The following is a 23835-nucleotide window of genomic DNA, read 5'->3' on the forward strand; positions in this document are numbered from 1 at the left end:
TTCCATATCACCAAAACCATTTCCATAAAAAGCAGAGCTAAGATTTACCTTCCTTATTGCTTCAGTGACTATCTTTCTTTATCCATTACATTGCTTTGTAAAGAAAGGAAACACACTACACCCTAAGAAGTATGTCCCCTGTGACCCTCTACCAAGGGTGGAATGGTACATGCTGTAAGACTGAACAAACCAATATGGTAGCCTCTAATCATATGTGACTATTTAGACTCAAATCAATGAAAATTAAACAAAATGAAAGCTTCCATTCCTCAGTCATACTGGCAGTATTTATAGTATCCAATAGCAAGCAGCCACTGTGACAGACACTGCAGAGTATAGACCATTTCCATTATCAGAGGAAGTTCCATTGGATAGTACTGCTCTAAGATCAAATATTTAGTAAATCTAAAATATGGAAATAGTGCTAATTTAATTTTTTTTTGATTTTTTAAAAAAATAAATGACAGTGGAATGCATCACAATTCTTATTACACATATACAGCACAATTTTTCATATCTCTATTTGTATATAAAGTATGTTGACACCAATTCATGTCTTCATACATGTACTTTGGATAATGACGTCTATCACATTCCACCATCCTTGCTAACCCCTTGCCCCCTCTCTTTCCCTTCCATCCCTCTGCCCTATCTAGAGTTTGTCTATTCCTCCCATGCTCTACCTCCCTACCCAAATATAAATCAGCCTCCTTATATCAGAGAAAACATTCATCATTTGTTTTTTGGGGATTGGCTACCTTCATTTAGCATTATCTTCTCCAACGCCATCCATTTACCTGCAAATGCCATGATTTTATTCTCTTTTATTGCTGAGTAAAATTCCATTGTGTATATATGCCACATTTTTTTTTTATCCATTCATCCACTGAAGGGCATCTAGGTTGGCTCCACAGTTTAGCTATTGTGAATTGTGCTGCTATAAACACTGATGTGGCTGTGTCCCTGTAGTATGCTGATTTTAAGTCTAATTTCATAATATTTTTAAAGCCTACAAGCAAAGGCCACCAGCAACACAATTGAAATCAATATTTGTGTAGCTTGGAAAAAGTGTGTCAGCACTGGGTCATTTGAAGAGTGGGAAATTAATGAAGGGGTCTGACAGCATTTGGAGGGTTGGATCAGTCAGAGGATGACATGAACTCAGCAAGTAGCTGGAACTGTACATGATCTTCACCCACATTAGTTGGTGCAGTTTCCATTATATGTGTTTGTCTTGTGGCCTTATTTCAGAACAAAAGGGTTGGAATGTGTTATGTTTAAAAAGTTTGAATTTAGATATTCTATGATGGTTTGGTGTAGTTCATTTGATGTGTCGTGCAGTTTTGAAAGTTAAGACTTCTGTTTCAATTCTTAGTATCTCTACCTCTTCCATGGTAGCCTATCTACTAGAATGGCCATTTATTTACCCTCTTAAGAATAGATCTTTTCTTTTTGGAAGTATGATCAATTTAATTCTGTACCTCTGTTGTAAGCATAATGCCTTAATCTACTTAGAAAGTTTGAATCTTTGTAATGGGAGTTGTTTTGATAAGTTTTTTTTTTTTTTTTTTTTTTTTTTGTTGAATGACTGCTTGTTGTATCAGCTAGTATGACAGTGGCCATGGAGCAGCATTGAGACTCTGGAGCTTATGCCTTTGGCAACTTGAACAGAGACAAACACTGACACAGGGATTATTGTTATGGCTGAAATGTGTCTCAAATGTCTGACAAACTATTTGGATATTTATTAAATAAGCAAGTGGATTTTTTTTCTTCAATTCAGAGATAGGTTGTTTAATGTGCTAATGTCCAAAGAAGTGGTCCAGTATCTGGAATTATGCAGGATAAGAGTCTTGGTATGAATGAAGGGCAGTTCAGAAGCAAGAATGAGCAAAGAAAATAAGATGATTCAGAGACAAAGAACAAAATGTATTAAGAAGCTTAAGACTAGTGGCTTCTGGCTTCTAGTTTGGGTGGGGAAGGATGGTCTTAAGTCACATGTGTAATATGCAGTCATCTGCTTGTTCTAAGAATATTGATGTAGTTAGCTATTCCCGTGGACCATTTGCTTCTGGAGATTCTATGGAGGAGCTCAAACTAATGTTTCCATGAAGCGTAGTTTTAAAATTTTTTTAAGTGGGAGAATAGATGAGAGTATCTTGTTTGGTAAACAGGAGTCATTGAAGTATCACTGCTCCGCTAGTTGTTCCAGCTCATGAAAAGGTCTTCTTAGATGAGGTGTATATAAAGTCTTCATCTGATGATCTTTCCAAATATCTCATCATATGGTCTAATGTCATATGGAAGCTGAGTTTTTGGTAGGAAAGGAAGTCTGTTTGTATGCTTTGATAATAAGAATGAACTTCTCTTGCTAGTTCATTGTATTAAACTACAATGGTAGATTGGAAGAGAGTAGAATACTCTATTGAGGTTTCGCACAGAATTAAGTTGTAATCAATGATTATCCTAAGACGAACATGTTATGGATAGTGAGGACAGCAAAAAATTTCCAAGCTTTTAATATATCCAAAATATGTACTACCAAAGTTGCCAATTGACATTTCATATTTAAAACTGGAGACAGAAATCTTTTGTGTAGACTATTAGCACATCAACATGAGTATGTTTTCTTTAACATGAAGAATGTACAATAATTGATATATATAAAATAACATTTTATTCATACGTAAAATTAACATAGAAATGCTAGTTTTCTTTGAATTTGTCAGGTTTTTTTCTTAATCTTGTCCACTACACAGGTACACAGCTGTAGTACCAGCTATACCAGAGGTAGGTCGGGGCAGAAGAATCACTTGAGTCTGGGTCTTTGAGGCCAGCAAGAGAGGTCTTGGTTCAAAAGAAAAAAAAAAAATGTATCTTAACTTTGGAAAAGAAAAGAGCTCTCACAAAAGTCCTGAGTTAATCAAAATTTAGAGAATGGCAAGCACATCTATTTATTTCTATTATCCTGTCCCTGTAGAAAGTACCAGAGCAAAATCTATGTTAACTTGTATTCATTTATGAAATCTAAAGGTAATTTCTGTAGTTAAAAATATTAAACAGTTTTGCTTTTTTAAATCTGATGTCTAAATTTGAGAAACAAAAATTAAGAAGATTTGTTATATGAGACAAGATGTGCTTAAGGCAAGAAACAGTTACAGGCAATACTTTTAAAAGAGCAATTAGGTTACCATTAAGAACTTAAATTTTTTCAAAAGAAAAAACCATCCTTTTAAATTTATTTAAATATATGTCAGTAACAGTCAAGAGAATAATAGCGTTCAGACACAAAATAACTTAGACATTTTTAACAGAGAAAAAAATGATTCTTGTTTTTTTTTTAATTGGCAGATAAGGATCTATAAACCCTTTCTGTCTTAAATAGGCTCATCATGTTTAAAAAACTTGGTTACATTTTTGAAAAACATTTTTTTCAATACTCAAGCAAATAAAATTCACTTTGCAAGAGGGATTTTCTACATTTATAAAATATATGATATTTTGGCTTTTTATTCTAACATAGCCACTATTTTCTTTAAGACAAAATTAATCTTGTTTTTTTCATACTAAACCAAAATATATTCATTGTTCTGTAGATACATTCCCAACCATTGTGCATCAAAATAATTTTTTTTAAAATGAACACATATATTCATGTAAATCAAAGATATTTACAAATCTTTTTAACCTGTTAATTGAAGGCCACTCTATAATATATCAAATAATAGCACAAATATATTAAAATGGTGTGCTCACATATTCAAAGATCATTTAACAATTAACTCAACATAATATTAAGATTTTAAACTCTGGTTCTTGAGAAATACCATGATTTTTAGCATTCAATAAATGTATCTCTTTTCATGAGGACATTACCTATTATGATACAATTTACTTGACCATATGGATTTCAATTGTATCATATTAATGCTGACTAGCAAAACTAATATGGGAAACTTATGAAATTCAAATTAGACCTTTTCATGCAAATAAAGACTAGCCTAAATTTTAAAACTTTGCTAACATTTTTTTAACATGGTAGAAAAATCAGGGGGAAAACAGAGTTTTGAAACCAAAAATAATTAAATCCATCTAAATTATTTAAGGAATCATTTTGATATTAATATTATATGAAATTTTTAAGAATGTAATTAATAAATTTGTATATTCATAAACTGAAGTTTTAAATACTATAAATCATGTTTAAAAGCACTTGGTATTTCACTTTTTTCTGTCTTATAGCTAACAATAAAGGCCACACCATTTTTTCCCCCCACAAGATTTAAATATATGAGTGTTGTTTCTTTTTTTTTTTTTTTCTTTTTGTGGTGCTGAAGATTGAACCCAGAGCCTTGTGCATGTGAGGCAAGCACTGTACTAACTGAGCTATATCCCCAGGCCACTGTGAGTGTGTTTCTAAACACCAATTAGAACAAGAGCTTAATCTATTAAAACTAAATCTAAATTTTTGTATCTTTCCCTCTTAATCATAGCTGTCTATCTGAACTAGACATTGCTAGAGAGACACATAATAGTTGCTTTTTTATCATTAATTAATTTCTAAAGTTTGCAAAGAGATGGGGAAAAATGAAATTAGAGAATGTCAATTATAGGCAAATATGGAAGACATCATAGACTGGATGAGTCACACCCCCACACACACCTAAGTAACTTAAAACTCTAAGGTACAAATATAGATATGTGTAAGATTCCAAGTGGTAAGGGTAGGGCCTAGATCTGTTAAAATAGTTTGTTTCTGTCCTATCTTTAGAGACAATTCTGATTTGTTTAAAGGAGTCATTGGAAACTGGATGCTGTGGTCTGTCTAATGCTTCCTCTCAGTTCTTTTGGTAAAGTTCAGGGAAGCCCATGATGAATCTAAATTAAGTTTTCCAAGTGGCCACTATAATTTCAAATGGATTTTGATTAAATTATGTTGTTTTTAAATAGGCACATGACTTAAAAATATATTTTTAAAAAACCTGAAAAATCAAGTATTTGGCCCAGAAAAGGCCAGGAACTTAGATTGAGACTGCTACCAGGGCACTTGCAAGAGTCAGTAAGAATGGGCATTCCACAAAGAAAATTTCTGGAAAATTCCATAAGACCTAAATGTGGGACTGATAGACCTATGGGGCTGGGGCAGATAAAACTGCACAAAACAGCCCTCAGGAGCAGAAGACACAACTGAATAAATTCATATAACCTTTTAAAGAAAGACTCGGTAATTAAAAAAAAAAAAAAGCTAATTTGATGAGAATTTCTGAACTCCTCAGTATGCATTTGGGCCTATGTCTGTAGTGGCTGCTGGGCTTTTTTGATTATCCCAATTCTAATAAATCAAAGATCTCTTTTTCCTGGATAGCTATACACGATCCATTTAGGAAAAAGCAAAAACCTAGATCACATTTTGGCTCAGGCATATTGATGTTGGAGATTTGCCACATGGACTTACACTCTAAATGTCCGATATTTGACTTGCAATATGACACAGAGGAGAAACCCAGTTGACCAAGGATTGAATTATATCCATAAATAGAGATTAAAATCAGGGCTTGTTTCAAGTTTTACATTTCAAGTTATCTGAATAGTAGTTACTGTGTCCTCTTGTCTTCAATTGTAATTAAGCCCTGGGTGATTCATGTGCTTGACCTTAGGAGGGGAAAAAAAAGAATTGGGGCGAATCTTAGTATTTCAACTTAAATAATTGTAATCATTTTTGGAATCTGTATGCTGTTTGAAATGGACTCTTGAAAGAGCTGTTTTCACGTGTCTGTGATCTACTTGGACTCTGGGCCTCATAGGCTTGCCTTCAAAGCATAGTCTAAGGCCAGACACCACTGGCTTCCAAGAGCAGGAATGGAAGGTCAGCTTAACTCCCCCTCTAACAGCACACTTAGAGCACCACCCTAGGCCATTTGCATGCTGTAAGCCTGAGTTGGCAGTCTTTGAGAGAAGAGTCTTTGGCATGCTCAGCCAATCGGCTCAAGGTGGCTCAGTGGCCAGCACTACCTGTACACTACTTCACTGTGGGTCAGGATGGGGGTTTCCACTTGTCTCTCATTTGTTCTTGATGGCCTGTGATCTTGAAGGGAATCATCATCATCAAGCCCCACTGAGTGACTACTAGTTTTCCAGGTTCTCAGCTTGGATAAGACAAATTCTTCACTTAACATTTTTAGATGTTTATTTGATAAGAATAAAACCAGCTTGCCAAGTGGCTAGTAAATTTCTGCAAAGGAAGAGATAGAGGCAATTAATTAGGAGGATTCAACTATTAGGCTATTTTCAAAAAACAAAACAAAAACTCTTAGGGACAAAGAGAGAAATAGAGATGTCAAAAATCAAAGAGCATAACTTGTTCTGTATCCAGTGGCCCCCCCATGTCTCATGTGCATAAAGTATGGAGATCTAGACTGGAAACTGACCACACTGCTTTCCCCTACACTGTGGAGGAAAGAACACAGTCTTGTCATGGTGGATGGATGATGGGCTTCAGACTTAGAAAGCTTAAACATGGACCCATCTTCATTCCCTTGGATTTTGGACTAGGTATGGAGTCTGAAAACCTCAATTTCTTCATCTATAAAATTGTGATAAAAATATTACCAGGGAGGGGGCAGGGAGTTAGAAATGATGGTGGAATGTGATGGACATCATTATCCAAAGTACATGTATGAAGATACTAATTGGTGTGAATATACTTTGTATACAACAACATCAACAAAAATTTACCAAACTCAATAGATTTGGTCAAAGAACTCAATGAAGCAATTTGTCTATCCATCCTTACAAAGTGTTTATCAGTTCCCAGAGTTATTATTTACCAAGTTTGGGAGTACCCAAGACCATTATCCTCACTTCTGACATCAGCTACAAGTTTGAACATTCCCCAAACCATTTGCAGTTTCAACCATTTATTAGGCCTCACAGAATTCCGAAAAGCTCTTATACTTAGAGATCTAGTTGATTACAACAAAAGAATACAGATCCCAAACAAGGAGGCTTATGGACAGAATCGAGGAGAGTTCTGGGTGAATCTTCCTGTTGTCCTCTCTCAGTAGACCCACACAACAGTGCCTCTTCCTTCAGCAATTATGTATTATAATTGGGAGTATTGTCAACCAGGAAGCTTTGGTGTTCCCTGTTTTTATTAGGGGTCAGTCACATATACATTGTTGACTGACTACATCACTGACCTAGCCTCTAACCCCTCTGGAGGTCAAGCTGATAATGCATGCCTGAAGGGCTCCCACCATGAATCACATTCTTAGCATAGACTATCTGGCTTAGTTCAAAGCCCCAGGTAAAGAAAAACACTCTTATCAGGCTGGCCACTCCAAGTGCTTAGAGGTTGCCTCCCAGGACCTAAGGAAAAGGCCAAACCTCTTTTAGGATAAGGTTAGCACTTTACTGCACATCATTGTTTATCAACATATTTTTTCTGTCTCCAAAAACCATTAAAATAAGATTTTAAACCCCAAATTAATTAATATTTAATTAATTATTTTGTTAAAAATCATGTTTTGAGAACTTACAGTGCTTCACATACCCTGCTGGGCAATGGAGATAAAAAGTTCAATTAAACTAGCACTTCCCACAATGAATTAGTGGAATAAGCAAAATATTTACACAAATAATTACAGTAACAGCCAACAAAATATTCTGGGAGCCCAATAGAAGAAATATTTAATTTTGTTCATAATTGTGCTCACAACAGTCAATTCTTTGACATAAGGAGAATTTTTTTGATGTTATTCTAAAACTTAGAAATTTTTATCTGGAAAAATGGCACAACTGTGAGCTACATTCTTAATCTCTAAATGAGGACTGATGTAATCCACATTTTCCAAAGCTTCTCACTCTATTGTGTCACCCATTCAAAACTACTCAACTAATTAATCTCCATGCTTCATTTCTCATTGCTTCATTGATTCCTTCTAAGTATTCTATACCAGTGTCCTTGGCTTCAGATGATGGACAGTGGCTCATGAACAAAACAAAAAGAGGAAGTATTTGTTACTGTTTAGGAGGAAGTGATACAGAATATAAATATTTGTTCATTTTAATATATCGCTTATCTAGATCAAGGGTCAGCAAATTCTTTCTGTAAATGGATATATAGTACATATTTTAGGTCTTGCAGGCTAGATAATTTCTGTCACAATTACCCAACTCTGTCCTTGAAGTGTAAAAGCAGCCAATTGGGGCTGGGGATGTGGCTCAGGGGTAGAGCATCTGACTAGCATTTGTGAGGCCCTGGGTTTGATAGCCAGCAATGGGGAAAAGAAAGTAAGCAAGCAGTCACTGCAGCATATAAAGGAATGGGTATAGCTTTGTGCTGAGAAATTTTTAATTACAAAATGCAGCTGCTAGATTTTACTGTGAGCTCTAGTTTGAAGACCCCTAATCTAGGTCACTCATTCTCACATCAGTATTGTGGACTTACCTGATACAGAAACTTTGGACAATGAGGGAAAGTCTCTGATTTAATGCAGAAGAAACATGTTTAGGTCTGTGCTATAATTTAGATCTAGAATATCCTCTAAAGTCTTGGTTCCCAACTTGTCACTATTGGGAGATGGTAGAACCTTTAAGAGGTAAGGCCTAATGAGAGGTGTTTGGATCATTGGGGTTATGCCCTTGGTGGTGATAGTGAGACCCCAACCACTTCCTGTATCCCTCTTTTGCTTTCCAACCAGGAGGCAAGCAGTTTTGTTCTATTGCCTGCTGTTTCCATGATGTACTGCCACAAACTCAAAGCAACAGAGCCAACTAGTAGTCATGGACTGAAACTTTTAAAACTGGGAGCCAAAATAAACTTTCTCCCTTTATAAGTTGATTATCTCAGGTGTTTATTTTAGTAATAGGAAATTGACTAACACAGCCAGAAATTGGGTGCACATAGTCATCAGTTTTTCAATTTTTGTGTTAAAATGAGATGGAACTCAGGTCATGTAAGTGAAAATAATAACTAAAATAAACAATCTTCTTGCACTCCATCTTTTTGGAAAACCCTTGGGAAGTCTCTGAGGCTCTGGATAGGCCTGTGGGAAAGAATGGGAATATGACAGCCGAAGTTTTTTGCTGTGATATAAAATATATTTAGATTTTCTCACCATGAGAGCATAATTGAGTCTCCATCTACATAGCATATAGTAAAATTTAAGGCACAACAATTTATTTTTTCACCAAAATAAATATGTTGTTAGCCAGATATGATAACTACTCCTACTAATCTACCCAGTATCCCTTTTCTTTCTTTCTTCTTAACCAGTGGTGACTGGATTTTATTGAGGGGGGAGGAGGAACAAAATTTCCATGCAAAAAAATAATTCAATTTCTCAGGATACTCTTTCAACTAGAGGTAGCCCGTGTTGAGAAAATTCTGGCCAATGAGATATAAACAGAAGTCTACTAGCAAGAAAGCTGTTTTTTATTTTCCTTGTTAAAAAGGAATAGATCAACTTCCATGCACTTTGGTCCTATGCACGTCCTCTTTCTTCTGACTAAAAGCAGAGATATGAAGCCTAGAGTTGGAGCAGCCATCTTGTAATCATGAAAATCATGGACCATGGAAGATGGAACAGAAAACTGGGAGGAACCTCAATCCCTGACAATTTTTTAAATGATTAGAATGCTTCCTTCTGGACTTCTTATTTATTTGAAAAACATAAAACTTTATTGCTTAAGCTGCTGTTGGTGGGTTTTTATTAAATGAAGGCAAACACAACTCTAATTAAATTAAGTGACTTCAAAAAATTCAAAGCTGTAAAAATTGAACCATTGTCAGTGTTGAAATACTATCAAGGACAAAGTATAAAATCATGACTTTTCTTTGTGCAGTGTAGACAGGGGAGTTAAAAGCAAGGCAGTAGCAGATTGACCAATGTTGTGGTTTGGTCCTATTACTCTCCATCATCTCATTAGCTGAAGTTCCAGGATGCCTGAGTGACTACTGAGAAAGGGATTTATGATGGTGGAGTACGGGCCCATTAAGGAGTCTGGGTGGCTGTACACAAACCCCCTTCAGGCCCTACACATTTAATATAAGCAATTTCACAAAAACTCAGCAAAATAAAGTAGAAAATACCAGCTTTTGCTAATTAGTTCATAGTACCCAAGAGTGTTCCCACATTTTTTGCTGTTATCTATGAAGTTCTTCAAGTAAACCATTTTATAGAAAAGGAAAAAGTTTTTTAGAAAGTTTTAATTATCCATTCCTGGTTCCCTACTCAGCTTTATAAATAAATTCTATTGAAACCATGTTTATGATGAGTAATTCTTTAAAAATTTTCTCTTAAAAGCTTTTTTGCCATTAATATTTCAGTTAATTAAAAATGCATTATGCCTTAATCCTTTGTTAAAGGCACAACAGAATAAAACACCATATAATATTAAAGTTGGAAGTTTCTTTGGAATTGGATGGTTAGGTTTACAATTGATGGTTTATTAATGTAAACCTGGTGGGGGGTAAGCCAAAGAACATTTTATGTTCTTATGTTTGCAAAAGAGATCAAATTTACAAGGGCATTATTTTTTCCTACTGAATTCCTAAATGTTACTATTAAAAGACATAGAATATGTGTAATACAAACATGTGTATCCCAAGGGACAGTTCAAAAAGATTTCTAAACATGGAAAGTTTATGGAAGAATCCAAAGTCAAATTAATATCCCAGAGCTTGGATACAAACTTGGATTTTGGAAATGTTTTCCCAGATTAAAAAGGGGTTTTGGTGTGGGGCCCCATATGGAAAACATGCATAATTTATTTAAAAGACCAAAGTAAAAGTGAATTCACAGTTTGAAATCTGGATAATTATGCTATAATTAAAGGACTTGTTTGTTTTGTTTTAAAATTATTGTCTTTGGAGTTTCCACCCACCCCATTACTATTCAGGGATTCAAAAATTCAGTTTACTTTTTTTAAGTTTAATTTTTCATAGTCCTGAAGGTTTTTATCATCCTTTTATAGGCAACCTAACTCAATGAAATATTTTGTAACATCTTTTCTCTACAACACAACAATGAGAAATTTTCAATCCCTTCCCTTATTAAGACTTTCCACTTTAAAGATTATACCTAAATAAGGTCACAAAACCAATGAAAGTGACTGAGTAAACTGATTCAACTGGCTACATAAATAAATGAGTCAGATCTATGATACTAAATAAATTCATTCATTCATTCAATATTTACTGAACCACATTGGGTTCAATGACTATGCATTAAAGATCTAATCCCAAACCCTGGAAAATTTATAGCCATAGTACTATTGAGATTCCAAAATATTTCATCAACATTGCTACACGTCATAAGCAGCATAGTAGGTCTTCAACAGAAACTAAATCTTCAACTCATCTCACATTTTAATAAATGATAAGCAAACAAAAATTGAGGCTGTTATAAAGGAAAAATAGGAATTTTTCTCAATATCTAAAAATTCTGTGTAATAGATTCCAATGAATAAATATATGTTTTAACTTCTTCCAAGACCATAAAGAAATGGAACTAATTATATATTCAAATACAAAAGCTAGTTTTGAGGATAAAATACCCAAGATGCAAGAAAGTTTAGAATATATAAAGTTGTGGTAGCAACTAAAGTTTGGTTTCCACATTCCTTCCTCTCCTCTATGTATATGTCCATTGTATAATTATATATACTCAAATCATACACTGATTATCTTTGAGACTAGCCATTCTATTAGATTCCCACTCAAGTAAATAGTACCTTGAAGGGATAGTATACACAATCATAATTTTGACATAAATCCGGGTAAGTTTTCTTTTCAGAGAAATAAACCAAAAATATAAAATATACTATTCTGTGGTTACCATTAATGAAATCTATAGGGCCAAATGTACTATATAGACTAATGCCCCCCTCCAATTTTTCAGTCTGGAATACATAAGTACGCTACAAAAGCAAAAACTTTGACAATTAAACATAGAATATAGTTGAGAGATGTAATCAAATACAAGTTGCAAATAATTTAGTGGGATGTACAATCATTATTGTACCACAACCTAGTTAGATTCAAATGCATAAGCAAGTCATGTGAGGGATGGTAATTAGTATTGCTTTAAAAACCCAAATCTAACATTTTTTGGGGGGCGGGTGGTAGGTCAGCTGATCATAGGAGGAAGGAGACCTAAGTGGTGCTGAAAACTGTTAAGAAGTTCTGCAGACCTCCAGATTCAATCTTTAGGTGAAATCAATATTCTCCTTCTCATGGCAGAAGGCATTCAGGGAGATGGTATTTCTGCCATTGCTAGTTGAAAGGCTTCATTGTGTCCAACAAGCTATTTGCACTGAATTTGGGCAAAGGCAATCCCATTCTCTTTATTAAATGGACAAAAAAAAAAACTGAGAACTGCTCAAAGGGCTGCACTGTCATCCTGTAGCACCTCTAATGGTTTGTGTTTAGTTCATAGTGAGCACCCAATACATGTTTGCCAAAGGCTTGAATGAATGCAATTGCAGTTACCTCTTTTCTTGGAGAAGGAGATCACAACATGCACGTCTTTGTTTCAAGATCCAAACATAAGCATAAAGGGAAAAAGTGAAAGTCCCTTTTCAGCCACAAGAGAGAGGAATGGGTGCTACACCTTGGTTTCCTTCTTTATTTTCATTCTCAACACCCATGTGAATAATGAAAAGCCCATCTGCTAATTGCTTTGTCCCATAGTGCCAAAAAAGATTCTCTAATTGAGGGAACAAACCACTTTTCTTTAAATCCTAACAAGGGAAGTGTTAGGATGATGGAACTCAGTACAGTGAGATAGGAGTCCCCAGGGCTGCCCGGTGGTGGTGGTGGGGGGGGTTGCATTAGGGATCAGAGTTGCCAAGGTGAGAGGAAGCCAGGAGTTGGGTTAGGGCTCAGCAAGTGAAAATAAGAATGACTAGAGAGGAAAGAAAGGAAAGGAAAAAGAGGGAAATGAAGAAAAGAAGAAGGAAAGCAAGAAAGTAAAGAGCAAAGTTAGGCAAAGCAAGCATTGAAGAAATGTGGGAAAGCATTGAGACAAAGGTCACCCACTTTTGATGGAAGCAAGAAAAGGAAGGAGAATAGAGAGAGTAGGCTGATCCGATGACACACACCTGTAATCCCAGCAGCTCAGGAAGCTGATACAAGAGGATCAGAGTTCAAAGCCAGCCTAAGCAAAAGTGATGCACTAAGCAACTCAGTGAGATCCTATCTCTAAATAAAATACAAAATAGGGCTGGGGATGTGGCTCAGTGGTCAAGTGAGACTAAAATATTCAAGTCCTTGATTATAAGTAGCAAGAGATATGTTCAAAATCTACACTTGTGTATCTGCTTGAAATCATTATTATATATCTATAATTATTACAGCACAGCTTGATTTCTTTTATATGACTACTATTTGCTCCCATTATATAACTTAATATAAATGAATAAAAAATTAAAGTATTTCTAAAGTTGATTTTTAACTTCCCTACAATGCTTTCTGAATGATGTTTCTTTTCTATCAGTTGCAGATTAGATTTTTAAAAACCATGAAAAGTAGTCTTGTAAGTACTGCCAAAATTTTTTTAAATTAAACTAAAAAATCCAATGCAAATATTTCACACTTTATGCTGATGGATATAATTACAATTCTGGGATCAGAAATAGAAGTGTTTAATAAACACGTGTTGATTGAATGGTACAACCTTTGGCATTCATCAAGCTCTGTCTGTTTAAAAGCAACACTGGTGATATTATACAATATCAGAAAGGAATTTTACTATATCCTGAAGACATCAGGAGTCATTGGAGAGTAATTTCAAAAATAATGTGATCAGCTTTGTGTTTGGGAAGATCCTCCTGGAGAAAGACTTAAACAAGAGTCAGGAGACTGCTCAGGTGACCATGCAGTCATGCACTGGAGATGACTCTCATCTGGACTAGGAGAGTAGCAATGGGAATGAAGGGAGGGGGGCCCCCTTAGGGTTGGCCCTCAATATATGGAGATAGCAATCTGTACTGTTGTGTAATTCCCTCCAGCAAAATGCAGGGAGTGATGTGTGAGACAGAGAAGACAGAATGATTGATTCATATTAGGGAGGTTGACCAGTAAACGTGCAGAATGACATTGAGACTTGGGACCCTTAAGAAAGTGATGAAAGTGTTAAACTATGAAATCCAACCTAGACTTAAAAGGAAGAAATTCAGAAAATGATTTAAACAAAATAGAATGAGAACAAGACACCCACCCAAGTGGCTAAAATTAAAAAGACTGGCAATTCTCAAGTGTTGGAGAGGATTTTGCAACTGAAGTCCTCATATACTGTCAGTGCAAGTAAAACCTGGTACAATCACTTTGGAAACTTGTCAGACTCTATTAAAGCTGATCAGCTACAAATCTTAGAACCTAACTATGCCTCTCCTAGATATTCTTCCAAAAAGAAAAGAATACGTTTGTCCCCAAAGACATGGACAATGTGTCTTCATAAGCACCCTATCCAAGTTAACAAAAACTGAGGTCAATTGCATTGTCCATCAAGAATAAATTGTGATACATTTAGACACTGACATATTATAGTGTCTCTTGCAAGAACATGGGTTAATCTCAAAAACAAACAGAATGAAAGGAGACACAGAAGAATACATACTGCATGAGTCTTTTCATTGAAATGTCAAATACAAAGTCAATCTACAATGTGGGAAAAGAGAATAGTAGTTACCTTTAATGAGATGCAGTAATGGCTTGGTAGGGGCTCAAAGGATTCTAGGAGTTGAAAATGCACCATTTCTCCATCAACGAGGTGGTTATATGAGCGTTCATTGCATGAAAAATTATCAGGCCTTACACTTATGATTATGAAATATATTATACTTCAGTTCTTAAAAGCTTCAAATTTTAAAAATCAATGAGAAAGGTCAGTGAAGTTTCTTTGATTGTCTTAGGGTAAATTCAAGCAGAAGCACAATTGGTTGTGCCATGGACAGGCATCTCAATTTCCCCAAACAAAGTTTCTCATACACTTGAGTGCCTCACAAGTTGTCTTATATGTTCCTTTTATTCCCTTTATTTCTCATCCTTCTTTCTCCCAGGTACCCAACTTAGTGTATTTAATGTATATCCTTCCGATTCGCTATCTATTCGTCTATGTAGAAATAGGTATAACTTTGAAAAAATCATGGCATTGTTTTGTGTATATGTATTCAGCACATATATATAAATGACACTGTGCTAAAATTCTTATGTTTCTTACATAACATACTTAAACACTAATTTTGAGATCATGTTATATGAAATATAATTTATTACAATCAGTACATGGCATTCCACTATGCACACACATTTTATGCATTTTACTTATCCATTATCCTAATAACAGATATACATATTGCCTCCTACTGTTCCCTATGATGTAGTATACAGATTTCCTTATGGGTTGTTGTAAGAGGTGTTTTGTTTTGGTTTGGTTTGGTTTGGTTTGGTTTTTTTGTGGCTCTGTGGACTGAACCCAAGATCTTGGGCAGGATAATCAAGTGCTCTACCATTAAGCTACATCCCTAGCCCCAGTTAAGTACATTTTAATGGTTTTTTTTTTTTTTTCATCTTTATCATCAGTTTTCTTTCCAGGAAGATCAACCACATTACTATTGGGTTTTATAATTCCTTCTCATTTATTTCCTGTTCCAATATGTTTTTAAAAATCTCAATATAGTCTTAATTTGAATGTTTAAATAACTACTAAGATTAAACATTTTTCATAGTTTTGGGCCATTTGTATTTCTTTTTAGTCAACTCTTTGTTCATAGCTTTAGTTCATTTTTATTCTGTAATTTTTTTCCTTATTTACTTTTTAAGAGAGTCATCTGTTAACAAACCTAGTCATAGGTTGTAAATATTTTTCTCATTTCGTCATTTTTTAACTTTGTTTATTATGCTGCTGTTGGTGGTGATGGGTAGATTGTTGGGTTTGGTTTGTTTTTGTTTGTTGTTTGGTTTGGTTTGGGCCTTGTAGCTGGCCTCTTTTTGGTTTTGGAATTGGAAGTAATGCTTAAGAGGTGCAAAGAATCTTCTAATTTAATTACATGTTAATAGATAAGGGAAGTTTAGGAGAAGGAAAGTGGGGTTCAGCGGAACATTAATCCTATCAAGATATGTCAAGAAGGAAAGTGATGAACCAATCAAAGGTAACTGTAATAGAAAAACAAATTTTTGATGTTTGAGTTTTTCCCAGAACAACTCTGAGTGCAAATGGTTTATTTAACTGACCAACCTCTTATTTATAATTTTCATACTTAGTTTAAAATGGTATGTACTATAATTTCCCTCTCCTGCTTTCTAGTCTATCTATAATAATTATTATTGATCTCATTAAATGTATTTTTAATTACCCAAGGCATTAACATGTATAGTTTTAAATATATGTCATATTTTGCTTTTAATGGATATTTTGCTAATGTTTTATCTTAGATTTGCTCTCTTGAAATTTAGGATTTTTGCTTGTTTGTTTTGTGTTGCTTTGGCAATATTTTATTTTGCAAAATATGAAAGGTAATTTCAACCACTAATGTAAATGAGTTCTCTTGTCATTTGTGTTTTCTTTCTTTGATGCATTAGTAGTTAAAAAAAAAAAAAAAGAACAAAAAATACTCACCATACCTTATCATGGCCAACAGGGCTTTATCTCAGGATTGCAAGGCTGGCTTAGCATTCAAAAAATTCGATCAATTGATTTCACTATGTTAATAGAATAAAAGAAAAGGCCACATGATTATTTTAACGGAAAAAAAAACCTCATTTGACAAGTTCAATGTTATTTCACTTTTTAAGGTCTCAGAAAACTACAATAGGAGAGAACATCCAGCCCAACCAATGTCCTGCTTAACATGTGCAAGACCCTGAGCTCAATCCCTACTGCAATAAAAATAAAATTTTAAAAACCCCACAAATCTAGAATCTTGAAAATTATTATAAAACATACATTTATCTCTTTAAAAATGGTGATAAATAGTTACTGGATATCTCAACACCATTCTAAATAAGTCATTTTCCCCCACCCTTTATATATATTGAAGGCCAATTTTAACAATCACTTAATCCTTATATAATCTAATACTGAACCTTCCATTTCATATAGGGTCAGATTTACACAGCATCATCAACAACCCACAAATAAATTTAAAATAAAAAAGCAACAGCAAATATTCTCTTCCAAAGGCATTGACAAGCACTTTGTGTTTTAAGGAATACCGACAAAGATATTGCCCACTTTCTGTGCAGTGAATCTTGCTTAAAATTCTTTCTTGCCATCTTTCCTCTTCTCAAAGTTTCACCTGAGTATCAAATTCTCTGCCCACAAACTACAGGTCTAAATGAATTCTCTCTCTCTTCCATATCATTGTAGCTGCCATTGTACAGTCACTTCCTGGTCCTCTTCCTAAAAGCAGGTGTCCCTGATTAGACACTGCCAACTATTGGCAGATTGCTTAAATGTGTAGCCTGGTTCTCTTCTGTATGATGCAGCTCTCGGAAATTCAGGCTTTTGTCTGGACTTCATATTCTTCCACCCTTTGCACTATCAGTGCACCACTTGATTTATCAATAGCTTCGTGCTGCTTTAATATCTCACAAGGCATGATCTTCTCGTTATTCTTCTATTTAAATATTTTCTGCTCCAGATAAAATTCTGGATCATTTTTTTCAGCCTCTATGTTGTTTGTAATTTTTAAAATTTTTTAAATTTATCTGTTCTAATCAGTTATACATGACAGCAGAATGCTCTTCAATTCATTGTACACAAATAGAGCACAATTTTTCACTTCTCTGATTGTACACAAAGTAGGGAGGGTCACATCATTTGTGCAATCATACACGTACCTAGGGCAATGATGTCCTATCCCCATTTTATCAACTTTCCTATCCCTCCCACTCTCTCCCTTTTGCCCAGTCCAAGTTCCTTCACTCATTCCATGACCCACTCCTTTATAGATTAGCATTCACTTATCAGAGAAAACATTCAGCCTTCAGTTTTTTGGAACTGGCTTACTTTGCTTAGCATGATATTCTCCAACTCCATCTATTTACCTGCTAATGTTATAGTTTTATTCTCTTTTATTGCTAATATTCCATTGTGTATATATACCACAGTTTCTTTATCCATTCATCTATTAAAGGGTATCTAGGTTACTTCCACAATTTGGCTATTGTGAATTGTGCTGCTATAAACATTGATGTGGTTGCGTCACTATAGTATGCTGTTTATAAGTCCTTTGGGTACAGTGGGACAACTGGGTCAAAAGGTGGTTCCATTCCAATTTTTTTTTTTTTAAGGAATCTCCATACTACTTTCCATATTGGTTGCACCAATTTGCAGTCCCACCAGCAATGTATGAGTGTGCCTTTCCCCCCATATCCTTGTCAACACTTATTATTACTTGTATGCATAATTGCCATTTTCTGACTGGAGTGAGATGAAATCTTAGACAAGTTTTGATTTGCATTTCTTAAATTGCTAGAGATGTTGAACATTTTATATATGTATGTTGATCAATCATATATTTTCTTCTGAGCAGTGTCTGTTCAGTTACTTAACCCATTTGTTGATTGGGCTGTTTGGTTTTTTTTTTTTTTTGGTGCTAAGTTTTTGAGTTCTTTATATATTCTGAAGATTAGTGCTCTATTTGATGTGCATGTGGTAAAAATTTGCTCCCGTACTGCTGGCTCTCTCTTCACCTCATTAATCAATGCTGAATCATTGCTGAAGCTTTTGAGTTTGAATCTATCCCATTTATTGATTTTTAATTTTATTTCTTGAACTTTAGGAGTCTTGTTAAGGAAGTTGGGGACTAATCCAACATGATAAAGATTTGGGCCTACTTTTTCTTCTATTAGGCATTATGTCTCTGGCATAATTCCTAGGTCCTTGATCCACTTTGAGTTGAGTTTTGTGCATGGTGAGAGATAGGGGTTTAATTTCATTTTTCTACATATGGATTTCCAATTTTCCCGGCACCATTTGTCAAAAAGGCTATCTTTTCTCCAATGTGTGTTTTGGGTACCTTTGCTTAATATGAGATAACTATATTTATGTGGTTTTGTCTTGTATCTTCTATTCTGTACTATTGGCCTACATGTCTGTTTTAGTGCCAATACCATGCCATTTTCGTTTCTATGGCTCTGTGGTATAGTTTAAGGTCTGGTATTGTCTCTCTTGCTAGGGAACCAGCTACAGTCCTCCGCTCTACCAGCTGAGCTATCGAAGGGACATAAGGTCTGGTATTGTGATGTCTCCTGCTTCACTCTTCTTGCTAAGGATTGCTTTGGCTATTCTGGGTCTCTTATTTTTCCAAGTGATGTTCATGATTGCTTTTTCTATTTCCATGAAGTATGAGTTTGGGATTTTAATGGGTATCACATTGAATCTTTATAGAACTTTTGGTAGTATGGCCATTTTGACAACATTAATTCTGCCTATCCAAGATCATGAGAAATCTATCCATTTTCTAAGATATTTTTCAATTTTTTTCTTTAGTATTCTGTAGTTTTCCTTGTAGATGTCTTTAACCTCTTTTGTTAAATATGTAATTCATCATATCAATAGACTTAAAGAAAAGAATTACATGATTATCAATAGATGCAGAAAAAGCATTTGATAAAATACAGTACCCTTTCATGTCCAAAACATTAGAAAAACTTGGGATAGTAGGAATACACCTCAACATTGTAAAAGTTATCTATGCTAAAACCCAGGTCAATATCATTCTAAATGCAGAAAAATTGGAAGAAATCCTCCAAAAACTGGAACAAGACAGGAATGCCCTCTTTTACCACTTTTATTTAACTTAGTCCTTGAAACTCTAGCCAAAACAATTAGACAGGCAAAGAAATTAAAGGGATAAGAATAAGAAAAGAAGAATTCAAAATATTACTATTTGCCCATGACATGATTCTATACTTAGAAGATGCAAAAAATTTCACCAAAAAACCTTCTAGATTTAATAAACTAATTCAGCAAAGTAGTGCAATATAAAATCAATACCCATAAATCAAATGCATTTCTAGACATCACTGATGAATCCTCAGAAAGAGAAATTAGAAAATCCACCCCATTCACAACAGCCTCAAAAAAATAATAAAAGACTTGTGAATTATTTATAAATTTTAATTTAGATTATAACTGGCTTTGCATTAACTTTACAGATTATTTGGGGGAAAACCCAACATTTTTATGAAAGTATCTTCCCATCTTGAAACACAATTCAAATTCCTATCAAAAGTCTTTGTGTTAGTTTTTGTTTGTTTGTTTTTTGTTTCTATGACCCAAATACCTGATAAGAATAACTTAAAGAAAGAAAAGTTTTTTTAGGACTTATGATTTTAAAGTCCTCAATCTTTGGTCAGCCAGCTCCATTACTCTGGGCCTGAATGAGGCAAACATCATGGTGGAAGGACTTCTCAGCTCACGGCAGCCAAGAAGCAGAGAGAAAGAGAAAGGAGAAAGGACCAGCAACAGATACAGTACAAGGCTACCCCCAGTTACATACTTCCACAAGTCATGCCCCACCTACCTAGAGTTACTACCCAATTGTCCATTCAAATTATCAGCCATCAAAAAAATCAATCCACTGATGACAATAAAATTCTCATAATCCAATCTTTTCAACTCTAAATATTGTTGCATTGCCTAACACATGAGCTTTGGGTGTGACATTCCTAGACTCAAACCATAACAGTCTTCTTTTATGTACCTTGGCAAAATTTTACCTTTTTCTTCATGTAGGTCTTTGTACATTGTGTTAAGTTTATTCCCTGGTATTTATATATGTGTTCCAATTTTAACTGTTTACCTCTTAAACTAATTTTTGCTAGCATATAAGAAAGCTACATATTTTAGTATAATAATTTTATAATCAGATAAATTGATATAAATTGTAATCATTTTTCCATTGGTTCTTTTGGATTTCTCAGGTACACAATCTTACCTGTAAAGAAAGATAATTTCATCTCATTCTTCTTTTCTTCTTAGGTTGGCTAGAACTTCTAAAATAACACTGAAAAGTTGAGGTTACTGTGCATATTTTTATATTTTTTATATTTTTATCTTGTTCTAGACTTCAAAGGACTTTTTAATGTTTCACATTACGTATGATGTCTGCTATTGGTTATTTTCAGTGTTTAGAAATGTTCTCTATCAATGTGTTGATGATTATTATCAGAAATGCGTATTTATTTCTATCAAATGCTTTCTTGACACCTATCAAATGTAGTATCTATGGCCTCTGATATACATATGTAATTGATCACTATTCTAACTTGAAGAAAGCAAACTGAGAAGCTGGAGCATAGAGGATCTGTGTCCCACAGACCATGCTGAAGAGCACTTGTCGTATTGGATTTTCCACTGCCATCATTAAGTCATTGATGAAACAGAGATGTGGGTAAGAAGGACATTGATGTTCATATTGAATAGTTTTATTTGTAATTTAATAATTTTAATACTTATTGAACATCTTTTAGACATAAGATGGAGAGCTTCCAGGGGTAATACAAAGATCCAAGAGTCCTTTGTTCTCAAACGGTTTAAAATATAGTGAGAGAAACAGATATGAACACTGATAAACATGGTATTAGGCACAATATGATTAGTATTCTTCTGACTTGTTGAAATGTCAGAAGCATCTTAAATGACTATGAAGTTTATTTTACACATGGATTACATACGATTTTCTAATGGCTTTCTAAAAATCTTGACATTCCTAAAAGCCTGAGAAATGTGCTACTCAATGAAATTAGATATGATAGAAGCCAATGGATCTGATTCAATCCCAGACATTCTAGCAAAATGTCTCACCAGTGATAGGATAATTTAGATAATGAGAGCCAAGAGGACAAGCCATGTCAAAGTGCTAACGGGACAGTCAAGTTTCAAGCACAAGGGTGAGTGGATTTCATCCCCAGGTCTAGGGAGCTGGAAGAAGGAGTTAAGATCATGGGCCAATACTTCAAAATATCAAGTGGACAAGATCAAAGTGAAAGCACTTTGGGAGACTTAAGAAGCAAGACTCAGAGAGCACCACAATTCACATCCCTTGACTAATGTTTTCATGGCTATGTTATGGAATGTACTTCCAGAAATTATCATCATGAGCTACGCAGAAACTTTGTTGGTACAGAAATGAACAGACTTTGAAGACTGATAGGCCCTGTGGCCTATTGTTTACTTTTCCACACTGCTTACTTTTCCATAAAAGAATAACATAGGCTCCTGATTGATGTATGATATAAGATCAGTTGAAACATAAGGAAAGTTTATCACTTTCTCAGTAAATAGCCCCCAGTGGTTCCAATCTTTGAAGAATTTAGAGGTAGAGTTAGGGGCTGGAAAGAAGCCTAATTCTACATAGTCATTCAGCAAACCAGCTCACAAAGGCTATGTCATATATAAAATGTAGATTCTGAGATCTCCATAGGTGTTTCCTTAGACCAGGGAACAAGAAAGAGCATGGTAGATTGTACATGGGAGATTTTTATGAATCAAGCCTGCAAGTGAAATGCTTACTTACACTCACACTTCATTGGGAAGAACATAGTCACATGGGCACATCTAACTGCAAGGGAGACTGGGAAGTAAAGTCTACCCTGTGTGCAGGAGAAAGAAACCATTTTGGTGGCAAGACGGTAGTTCTTGTCACAGGTCACATTGATTTTTTATGCCCATTTAGGAATCTTTAATATGAATTCCTTTTCAAATAGTTTTAAATGCTCCTAATTTTAGCTTGCATACCCACTGAAGCAATCTTAGCTCTGTGTTTATAGGATTTGCCAGACACTATTGTATCTAACCCTATCTTCATGTTGTGTTCAACATGAAGTGTGAGGCCCATGGCACAGGGGTTGAGAGCATGGACAATGGAATTTAACATAGCTGTATTCAAGCAGGGTGGGTGGTGCATGCCTATAATCCCAGCTTCTCGGGAGGCTGAGTCAAGAGGAGTTCAAAGCCAGCCTCAGCAAAAGTGAAGCACTAAGCAACTCAGGAGAACCTATCTCTAAATAAAATACAAAATAGGGCTATGGATGTGGCCCAGTGGTAGAGTGCCCCTGAGTTCAATCCTAGGTATCAAAATAATAGTAATAATAATAACAACAACAACACAGCTGTGTTCAGAGCCTTAGGTCCATGAATCCATCCCACGATCATGGAAAAGTTTCTTATTTGGTCTTTGTTTCATATTCCTTCAACTGTAAAATGGGCATCATAATAGTATCTATTGGGATTAAAAGAGGTGTACCCACTTAGCCCTGAACCTGTCATCTCTTAAGCACCCAGGTATTAACCAAATCATCATTGATCAGGTGGCAGTGGTACAAATCAACTATTAAACTGATAATAGTAGGTATAAAAACGTTGGCCTCTTTGTATAATTAAATAATTGTAATAAATTATCTTTATCAGAACCAGCTGGGAATGTTTAGGATAAATAAAAATAAATCCAGGATATTGTTTTCACTGTATCTAACCTCTGCTCATCTATAACAACACAATAAACTGTTGGGATCTGAAGCCAGTGTGGGTTCCAGCCATTGTGGCTTAGGTCATGTGCCCTGTGAAATACACTTTTAAAGATAGAAGATAAAGCAGCTTCTTAGCCATGTGGTCCACCAAGCAGTGGTGAGCATTGTGAACCACTAGGCTGATCTGAAATGTGTCTCATAGTGAAGAAAGCAATAAGTTCTTCTCTGGCCAATATAAACTGCTAGAGAGATACAGTCACTTCTTTTCCTAGATATTTAGAAATTTAAACCATGCCTTATTTCAAAAGGAGATCTGAATTTGCTTGCATTCAAAAATATAGTAAGATTTAAAA

The sequence above is a fragment of the Callospermophilus lateralis genome, chromosome 9 (genome assembly GCF_048772815.1).
Source record: "Callospermophilus lateralis isolate mCalLat2 chromosome 9, mCalLat2.hap1, whole genome shotgun sequence".
In the NCBI taxonomy this organism is placed as follows: Eukaryota; Metazoa; Chordata; class Mammalia; order Rodentia; family Sciuridae; genus Callospermophilus; species Callospermophilus lateralis.